The sequence below is a fragment of the Solanum verrucosum genome, unplaced genomic scaffold (genome assembly GCF_900185275.1).
Source record: "Solanum verrucosum unplaced genomic scaffold, falcon-dt-bn FXZP01000181.1, whole genome shotgun sequence".
In the NCBI taxonomy this organism is placed as follows: Eukaryota; Viridiplantae; Streptophyta; class Magnoliopsida; order Solanales; family Solanaceae; genus Solanum; species Solanum verrucosum.
The window spans coordinates 781,101-791,154 of record NW_026020407.1 but is presented as its reverse complement, the minus strand read 5'-3'; the positions used below and the strand labels follow the sequence as shown (position 1 = coordinate 791,154).

Genomic DNA, 10,054 nt, shown 5'->3' with positions numbered 1-10,054 from the left:
AAAATTATTCCTTTTAACATTTTTGTATAAAATGTAGATACATTATATAAGTAACACTTTTCATCATATTTCATTATTTGTGTAAATTTTAAAAAGTTTAGTCATTGTCAGAATGTCAGTAATGGAATCATAACTAATAGTAGGTCTTTTCCACTATCCATATATGAATATAACACATAATGTTATTTATAATATTTTTTATCCCGACCAAATTGATGTAATATCTGATATAGTGCATATAAATTGAATATTTGTTTGACCTTGAGTTTCTACCGATACAATAATATTTGCGCATACCTTTTAGTTTGCTCTTATATATGTAAGACACCAAAATGTCAGTCATTTGGTATTTTTCCTTTTCCTCCACATCAATCTACTGTTTCTGTTTGTTGTATTTTGCCCACCTCCAGCAAAAATATCTTGGTAAATCTATTTTTTTTTTCAATTAAAAAGCTTATTTCTGTCATTTGCTACCATTTAAATGTTTATATATATTTGGTCTAGTTTGGGATATTTATTGTACGTTATCTAATTGGTTTATTTCTTCTTCTTTTTGTTATAAGATTGTTAACTGCTTTTTTACTATAATTGTGAGATATGAAAAAAGACTACAAATATCTAATTTTCATTGTACATTTAGTAAATTATAATTGCATACCTGTACTGTGATTTCATTGTATAGTATAATTTTCTTTTTAAAATTATGTAACAATAAATATGGGATACACGTGCCGAGAGACTAGTATATTGATATCTGTGAATAGCACAATACATAATATTGATGCAAGATCTTACCAGGGAGTTTGCCAATAGACTCTGATCAAATTTTACAAAATTTGGCTACTGATATTGCATAAACCAAGCAACAGAAGAAATACTACATGAAAATGAAACAACAAATAAGTAGTTTATCCAATAAACATGTGTTAGTAGTGTTACTAGCCACAAAATGTAATGGTTTTCATTATACATTATATTTGATGGCAATATTAGCAAGCACTCTGTACAAAGAGCTTGGGTTGCCTCTGGACGTATAAATGCCTTGATTAACAATGCGGGCCTTAGAGTAAATATTTCATATATTTAGAAGTTAATTAAGTAAATAAAATGTAATCTCTGTACAAAAAGTAAATCTTTTAGATGAGATGTCACACACTTTACCATGATATGAAAGCAAATATAAGTCATAGATTTGAATCTCTAAAAAGTTCAGACTAATGTTGCACCTGAAATTTGAACTTAATTAAGAATTTTGTTGGTTATTTATCATCATATATAATTCATGATTCTTCAGAATATGCATCCAACAATATTTTACAAATTTGGCCCAAAAAATAATTAATAGTGTTAAGATATGGCACCTCGGCCTAACTAAACCCAAAAAACTAGCTCATAAGGGGAGGTTTGTCCAAGTTTATTTAAGCGGACAACATGACTTAGCATTTAGAGTAGAGTTAGGTTCATTGGTCATAACTTAACATGGTATCAGAGTCAGCTTCATCCCCGTTTGGGCTACCGATCCACTCTCTAGTTGGGCCTAGACATGAAGAGCGTGTTAGAGGGCCGGGACATGAAGAGCGTGTTAGAGTGGGTTAAAGACCCACATTGGTTGGGGAATGAACGGTTGTTTTGCTTATATGGACTTGAGAAATCCTCCCCACATAAGCTAGCTTTTGGGGTTGAGTTAGGTTCAAGTGCTATATCTTTACATGGTATTAGAGCAAGGTTCATCCTTGTTTGGGCTCTCGGTTCATGCTTCAGTTGGGCCTGCGCATGAAAGGGGGTGTTAGAGTGGATAAAAGTCTCACATTTGTTGGGGAATGACCTGATGGTCTGCTTTTATAGACTTGGTCAATCCTCTCCTCATGAGCTAGCTTTTGGAGTTGAGTTAGACCCATGTATCATATCTTAACACTATTTATTCTTTTTTTGGGCCAAATGGTTCTACAAGCATTCATAAAATGAACTGCGGTTCTGCAACAATGCATAAAATGCCTGTGTGTTTCCCTTACCAGTAAACTGAGATAATTGTGGCTCTCAGCCTGATTGCACCAATATATACACACTGTTAATTAGATGAGTTTCAAACTCTTTCACACCTATGTATGGTACTTTCATAATTGTGAGAAATATAGGAGAAGAATATTATTGAATTGTTGTTGTCTACATTATTATAGAGAGATGCTATTTATAGACACTAGAATACAATCATTTACCAAGTGAAATACTATTTACTATTTACTATTTCTATTTCTATTTCTATTTTTATTTCTATTTGCATTCATATTCCTATTCTAAATAGGATTGTATAAACATATTCCTATTCTAATAGGATTGTATAAACCTATTCCTATTCTAATAAGATTGATGCATAATGTCGATAAAACACAAAGTGAAAAATTACATCGTTGAACTTCCCAAACCAAACTTGCAAAGATTGTTTCAGACCATAGAGTGACTCACACAATCAACATTTAAAGCTACTAAACTCCCCCTGAACAACAAAGTGCTCAAAATCTAGTATAAAATATGTGGATCATGTTGGAATCAATAGATGAGTCGATATTAAACAAGTCACCAAAAAACTGGCCGGAACATGCTCATATGCTGGAGTATTAAAAGTGGTCACAATCTAAGAAATAAAATTATATGGGTAGGGTCGAAATGATGTCACGACCCAACTAGAAAATAGAAATTATATAGGAAAGGGCAGATTGATGGCACGACCTTATTGAAAAAATGAAATAAAATAGGTAGGGTCGGAATGATAGCACAACCCTGCTGAAATAGAGAAATTATACGGGTAGGGTTAGAATGATGAGTCACTAGATAGACAAATGAAACTATGCAAATCAAATATGAGGAGTCACTGAAAAGACACATGATGCTATGCAACTAAGCTATGAGAAAATAGTTCGGAAAAATCCACGATGCTACACAAAATAAATATGAAAAAGTAGTCACTGGAATGATGACACAATGCTACACAAATTAAATATGAAAAAATAGTCACCGGAAAGATGGCACGGTGCTACAACTTAGATATAAGAAAGTAGTCACCGGAATAATGGCACGGGCTTACATAAATCAAATATGAGAAAATAGTCACAGAAAAGATACACGGTGACCCAAATTTTGCTAACACAATTATTGGCCAGACTTGCGGCATATATGAGTAATAGCCGCCTGCCGGCAGCACAATTATTGGCCAGACCGGACAGATGGCACGGTGCTACAACTTAGATATAAGAAAGTAGTCACCGGAATAATGGCACGGGCTTACATAAATCAAATATGAGAAAATAGTCACAGAAAAGATACACAGTGACCCAACTTTTGCTAACACAATTATTGGCCAGACTCGCGGCATATATGAGTAATAGCCGCCCGCCGGCAGCGGAAGCTCTTTGATTTTCTACCAAGATTGTAGAGGCTCTGTTACCATGTGAGAAATATAGGAGAAGAATATTATTGAATTGTTATTGTCTACATTATTACAGAGAGACCCTATTTATAGACACTAGAATACAATCCTTTTACCAAGTGGAATACTATTTACTATTCCTATTTCTATTTGTATTCCTATTCCTATTCTAAATAGGATTTTATAAACATATTTCTATTCTAATAGGATTGTATAAACCTATTTTTATTCTAATAAGATTGTATAAACTTATTCATGTTCTAACAATAATCAACAATTGCAAAATAATCATGGTTAAAAATTAGTGTAGTCTGAATCTTTCACACCTATGCATGGTTCTTTTTTAATTTCATGTCGAAACAAACAACATCACATAAATTAGAAAAAGCGAGTATATCAATGAAGAGAACATTATTTCTATTTAAATGTTACCATTAAAAAAACAACAACTAAACATGAGAGTTGTGCATTCTTTAAGGAGTTGATCCAAAGACTTACAACATGATCTAATGGCACAATGCACCACCTTTATTTGCATTCCTAAAAGCTCCCTTCTTATTCAAAATATGCACACAAAGTATGTCATATATATTTATATTCTATTAAATAAAAATCAGAAAAAGGTAGAATTTCACTAAGTCAAATGTACATTCAATCTATAAGTAGGAATAGCCATTAGATGTTGAGCTCGAGGTGTCACTAAATCGAATTTCTCAGTCATGTCTATATGGTTTGGCATCATACCATTTGGTAGCTCCCAATCAAAACAATGAACCAATTGTGCTATCACTAGGCGCATAATCGTGAGCCCTAGTTGTAATGCAGGGCAACTTCTTCTACCAGAGCCAAATGGTAAAAGTTGAAAGTCATGTCTATGAAGGTCAATGTTGCTATCAACAAACCTTTCTGGCATGAACTTCTCGGGCTCGGACCAAGTTTTTGGATCTCTTCCAATAGCCCAAGCATTTACATAAAGTCTTGAACCTTTAGGTATATCAAAACCATCAACTATGCAATCTTCAATTGATTCATGAGGTGGCAATAGTGGTGAAGGGGGGGGGGGGTGCAGCCTAAGTCCTTCTTTTATAACCATGCCTAAGTACTCTAGCCTTTCAAAGTCTGACTCTTCCACCATTCTATTCATGTCAACTGCTTGTTCCAACTCATTTTGTAGTTTCTTCATAACCTTAGGATGTCTTAAAAGTTCCAAAAAAATGCACTCAATTGCGGTTGATACAGTGTCTGTTGAACCTATTAGCAAGTCTTGCATATATAGGGATATCTTTTTCAGTTTACTCAAGTCATAACAGAATTTATCACAAGTACAATACTATGGAATGGTCCTACGCGACACAAATCTGAATTAGTCGATCTAGTGATACTAGATGAGTAAATAAGATTTAAGATTTTACTTTTTTTGAATTATAGAAGTTAAATCCAATTAATAAGGTAGATGGAGTGAAATCCATTAACATTACCAGCAAGACAACTTTGACATCGCGACGATCAAACTTGAATTCAGCTTCTCCAGATTGCATAATAGTCATCATAGTATCAACCATATCCTTAGCTTAATTCTTCTCCTTTAATTGAACATGGTCATCAATAAATTTCTCGAAAAATTCATCAAAAATCTTTGCCAAGTCCTTCAGACGAGCTATAAATCCCCGCAAATCAAACACACTAAGGAAAGGAAAGAACTCACCAATATTTGGTGATGCCACTAAAAATAAAGTCTCTTCAATTATATTTTTAAAAACCCTTTCATCAAACTCCTCTTCCATATACTTCTTCCCAAATACCATTAAACACGACATATTCGCGCTTAGAGAGGCAAATTTAGCACTAAGATCAACCTCAACATGATTAGAAGATGCTTGTTTAATAAAATTCACAAATATTCCAAGCTCTTGTTTTCTCATAGACCGAAATGAATTGATCTTGATGTTACTAAGCAATTCTAATGTGCACAATTTTCGCATTTTTCTCCAATGAGGTCCATATTTTCTGAAAACCATATCTCTTTGATCATATGCAATGTATTGAGCAGTTATATTATATGGTCAACTGGCAAATATAATATCATGTTTTTTCAAGAAATGTTCAGCTGCACAAGGAGATGAAGCAACAATTACAGGTGCAACACCTAATCGCATACTCATTATGGGACCATGTTTTTTTCCTATATGATGAAGAGCTTGATGGAGATTTTTGCCTAATACCATATGGAGATTTCCTATAATTGGAAACCCTTTAGGACCTGGAGGAAGTTTCATTTCCTTTTTCATGAATATGTTGTACAATGCTTGAACAAGGTATAGCACTGCAACTACTACTGCAAGAACTCGCTAAATAGAAACCATTCATGTAAATTTATGTGTTTGTTTCCTAACCTACAAACATTTTCTTCTTATACAGAAATGTGATGGCACTTAACTAAGTTCTACATATATTTATACACTTAATTATATCATACATAGAGAATTAAAAACAATATTGACCTCATATTATGCATATAGGGAAAGTAAGTAGGCGTTTAGACTTTGCACATAGATATGTGTTGAAGTGTATGACCATCTCATTTAAAAACTTAAGATTTTAGAGAGTGCAAACTTTTATTAGTTAAGTATATTCTCAACACGCCCCCTCACGTACGAGCTTGATTCTTTTTCATGGGTCAAACATGTGATTTTTTTTTATATGGGTGGTAGTGAGATTCGATCTCAGGACCTCTGCCTATTCTAATACCATTTTGAAGTGTGTGATCATCTCATCTAAAAGCTTAAACAATTACAAAGAGCACACTTTTATTATGGGCAAGCCTCAAGTGTGCTGCTTTAAAGGGGAACTTCAAGGGCCTACTTGGGCATGTCAAATGAGTGTCCTAGGTAACCATATGAGTTAGGGAGCTCTATGGGCGGCGTGTGGATCGGTAGCCAGCATTGGTCATCCCGACATGTAGGAGGCTTGCTATTTGAAATGATGGGATCTCCAGGTCGTCCTTTTTGGTGGAAAGAGACCTCCTAGACGATTGAGCAATTGACGGACTTACTTATGAGCCTCATCAGCTATTTATGAGCTTAGCAAGGTTTCAACTAGGCGAGAAATGGTACGCTGGACTAGAAGTGCAGTCGTGACATGACGCTGCACTATGAGACTTTCATGCATGATACGCGGGCTATGCCCTAACACAAATGAAGGCAAGACAAGGACATGCATGGCTAAGGCTGAGGATTGGAAGTTTCCCTACTTAGGTAAAACAAAGGAACGTGTGTATGCACAAGGAGTTAGATAAGCTTGATGATAAGACTATGCATACGACAAAGATGCTTAGGTCTAGACATGAGACAAGTATGTTTGTAGCCAAACCCTGTGGCGCACATGGAAGTGATTCAGCATGTAAGGGTGTGCTACATAGGTCAAATGCATGTCAGTGACATAGTTAGACATGAGTTTGGCCGCACAGTGAGGGGAGTATTTGGGCGAACCTGTCCACTGGTACAAGGATTGTACTGCGGAACCTGGGAAAGTTTAATGGCTGGCCCTAAGCTATTGGGATATTTGGGCGCCGCATGGGTAAATTGTGTGCCACAGATGCAGTTGAAAATAAGCACGTGACAAGTGGTATCAAAGCAACTTTTTTGCAAATGCATGAGTAAATTGGGAACTTCTGCACAGAGACTATGTCAAAGAAAAAATAGTTGTTCTCCATGCTCATCAAAATTGGTGAACCCAATGCTACTGTTTGAGAAGGATTGGTTGCATACAATGAAGTTAGATTGAGCTTTGTCAGTAAGGACCTACGACAAATAGAATCAAGCCCTTTCACGGACGTTAATTTTGCATTTGTCTCTATGAGTTGATTCTCATTTGAAGCATCCAAATGTGATCTAGGTATCTTCGAGGGATGGCTTCCAATCAGTGGGTACTATTTTTACATGGATTATGTGAAGGCATGTTTGGTTGGCTTGTCGCGCCATTGTGTAATGTTGTTTGGGTGTTGTTAAAATATTGGACAAATGGATAGCTATTGCTCAAATTTTCTAGATTGTGACCAATTACTAGTTTTCATGAAACCCTGTGAGCAGTATATTTGCAACTTGGTGAGCAGTTGACAATGAAAGTTAGGTGAAGATGGTGAGTGCATGAAAATCTTATCGGTATGGGTGTTTTCATGTAATGCGACGAGTTTACTTATCATCCATGAAAGATTCTAGGCTTGTGAAGATGAAAGGATTGTGCAGATAAGTCAAGTGGCCAGCAAATGGGTCTATGTCTTCCAGGTTGTGCAACCATATTTCAAGAGGTATATCGCTTGATCATGCAGAGATCTTGCCATAGATACGGTGCACACATTAGTTGATTGTGTTTACGACATGGATGGACTTGAGCCACACCTGAGTGCATCTGTGTCACGACCCGAGCCTACACCTTGGACATGCCTGACACTTAAGAACCATTACTAGTCCCCAAGTGAACCCTCATCTTGGCTGACTACAAAGGGAAAACTAACTCAGGCAATAAAAGGCTTAAAATATAATAAAATCACTTAAACTCAAATACTTCAACTCATAAAGTCTGAAAAATATTCAATAGTAATACTTTTAGTTTGTAAAACAACTCCAACGAAGTAAATGCTGAAAGACACCTCGACGCTTTCTATCTATGAAGCCTCTATAGTTCAACATGGATGTTGGGACAAGACCCACAACACCCTAAAAAGACTAAATTGAAAGGGAAAAAGGGGAAATCCTTCGAAATGCAAAGAGGCTCACCAAATAACTGAAATGTCAATGATCTCAACGAAGCACTTCTTGATGATCCTGAACACCTGTATATGCATAATAATAAGATACATGTTGAATGACATCAATACATTGAATGTACGAGCATGCAAGGAGAACTAAAAGCATATATAACTGAACTGACAAGACTGGAAGAGTACTCAACTCAACTCAATACAAAAGCAATAACAAAAGATGCAATGTTTAAAGTGTCATTAATAGGAGATATTAACTTAAGGATGTATATAAAAATACAATAGATTACTCTTTACTCAAATTTAGGAGATTCTCTAACTGACAACCATCAGTATGAGCTATGTGATGATACAACATCTCGCTCACGCTCCCAGAACTGTCATATACCTTGTCAGGGTAATAGAACACATCAAATAAGTGAATCCACTAAGTTATGCTTGAAAGCAATAAAGAGTCGTCTAAAGAGTACGATCCTTTATCCAAGTTGGCTACATGGTTTATTAGGAATGTGAGTTGTCTGAACTCATCCCAATAACGGTGCTTAATACTACTCCCAATAATATATATACTCCTGCTCAAATGTATAAAACATACTCTTTCTCTGGTTTGAGATAGTTGCTCAAACTATCCTCTTAAAAGAGGTAACTGCCCTGAAATATCTCTGAACTCATAAACTCTTTTTAGAAATCAAAGTTTCTCTTTTCTCAATGCAAAAATGATACATTAGGGAATACTTATTTCCCTTAAACTTTACTCAAAATGTCTCTTTAAAGTTTCCTCAAAAACTCAGTTTAAAATACAAATAATGGCTTTAAAGGATTCTCGAGATTTATAACTCAAAATAAGGTTCATGCTGAAATATATACATGAACGAATCAATTGAAGGATCTCAACAACAATATAGAAAACTCAATACTCAGAACTCAAGAACCCAAGAATTAAGAACTCAATGATACTACTCATCTTAAGAATACTCAATTCATAGGGTGCGTGCTGAAATATACCCATGAATGAATCAACTCAAGAACCTCAATTCATAACATAATTCAATAATTAGTAATATAGTTTCAAAAAGGATCAAGAACTCAAGAACTGAAAATCAATCCAATAAAAGCTCTTGAACTTTTCTCTTAAACTCACTTTGGTTTTTAAACGTACCCGGAGACATGTAATTAGGATATGCAGGGATTTTTAAAGGTAAATGGAGCCTATAGGAGCTAATACAAGGAAGGGAAACGTAGCCACAACTTAAAGAAACATGTGTTGGATAAGACAATGAAAGATTGGCCCAGAACTCCTTGGCATATTGCTGGCGCATCACCCCAGGGCCTAAAAAACTGAAGTTCATCCTTGGTGCTATCATAGCGCGCCGCGCTAAGCCCCTCTCTAGAACCCCGACGAATTTTCAAGCTTGAATTTGGGCCCCAAATTAGTTTAAAATTGAGAAATTTCTCCTAAACTCTTTTTGATTCTCAAACCCAACAAAATACATGGAAACTTTCATACAATCCCTTTTGAAATATAACATTTACCAAAGATCCATAAAACAAAAGAATCAACAACTTCCATGTTAAATAATTGAACAAAATCCTTTAGATATGACAATTTCTTGGATCAATTATGATGTATGGCGTGAGTATGAACAAGTCAAACACTGTGGGAAGCCATACATACCTGGAAAGAACAATATTCTTGGCGAAACTCAAAAAATCTTGTAGAACGCTTGAAAATCTAGTTTTTCTCCTCTTGGAACCTCGCTTTAATATCTCTAAGTGTTTAGGAACGTGAAAAGGTGGTTTAGCATCTGATTAGATACTTAATTGGGTGGGGAAAAACGTTGCTAGGCTTAGTAGGAAAAGGAAAAAACTAA

General features: G+C 35.3%; 1 pseudogene; it reads right to left on the bottom strand.

Moving 5' to 3' along the window:
* Positions 1 to 4,058: 4,058 nt before the first annotated feature.
* LOC125840548 (cytochrome P450 71AU50-like) lies at positions 4,059 to 7,077 on the bottom strand (annotated as a pseudogene).
* Between the last annotated feature and the right edge of the window lie 2,977 nt (positions 7,078 to 10,054).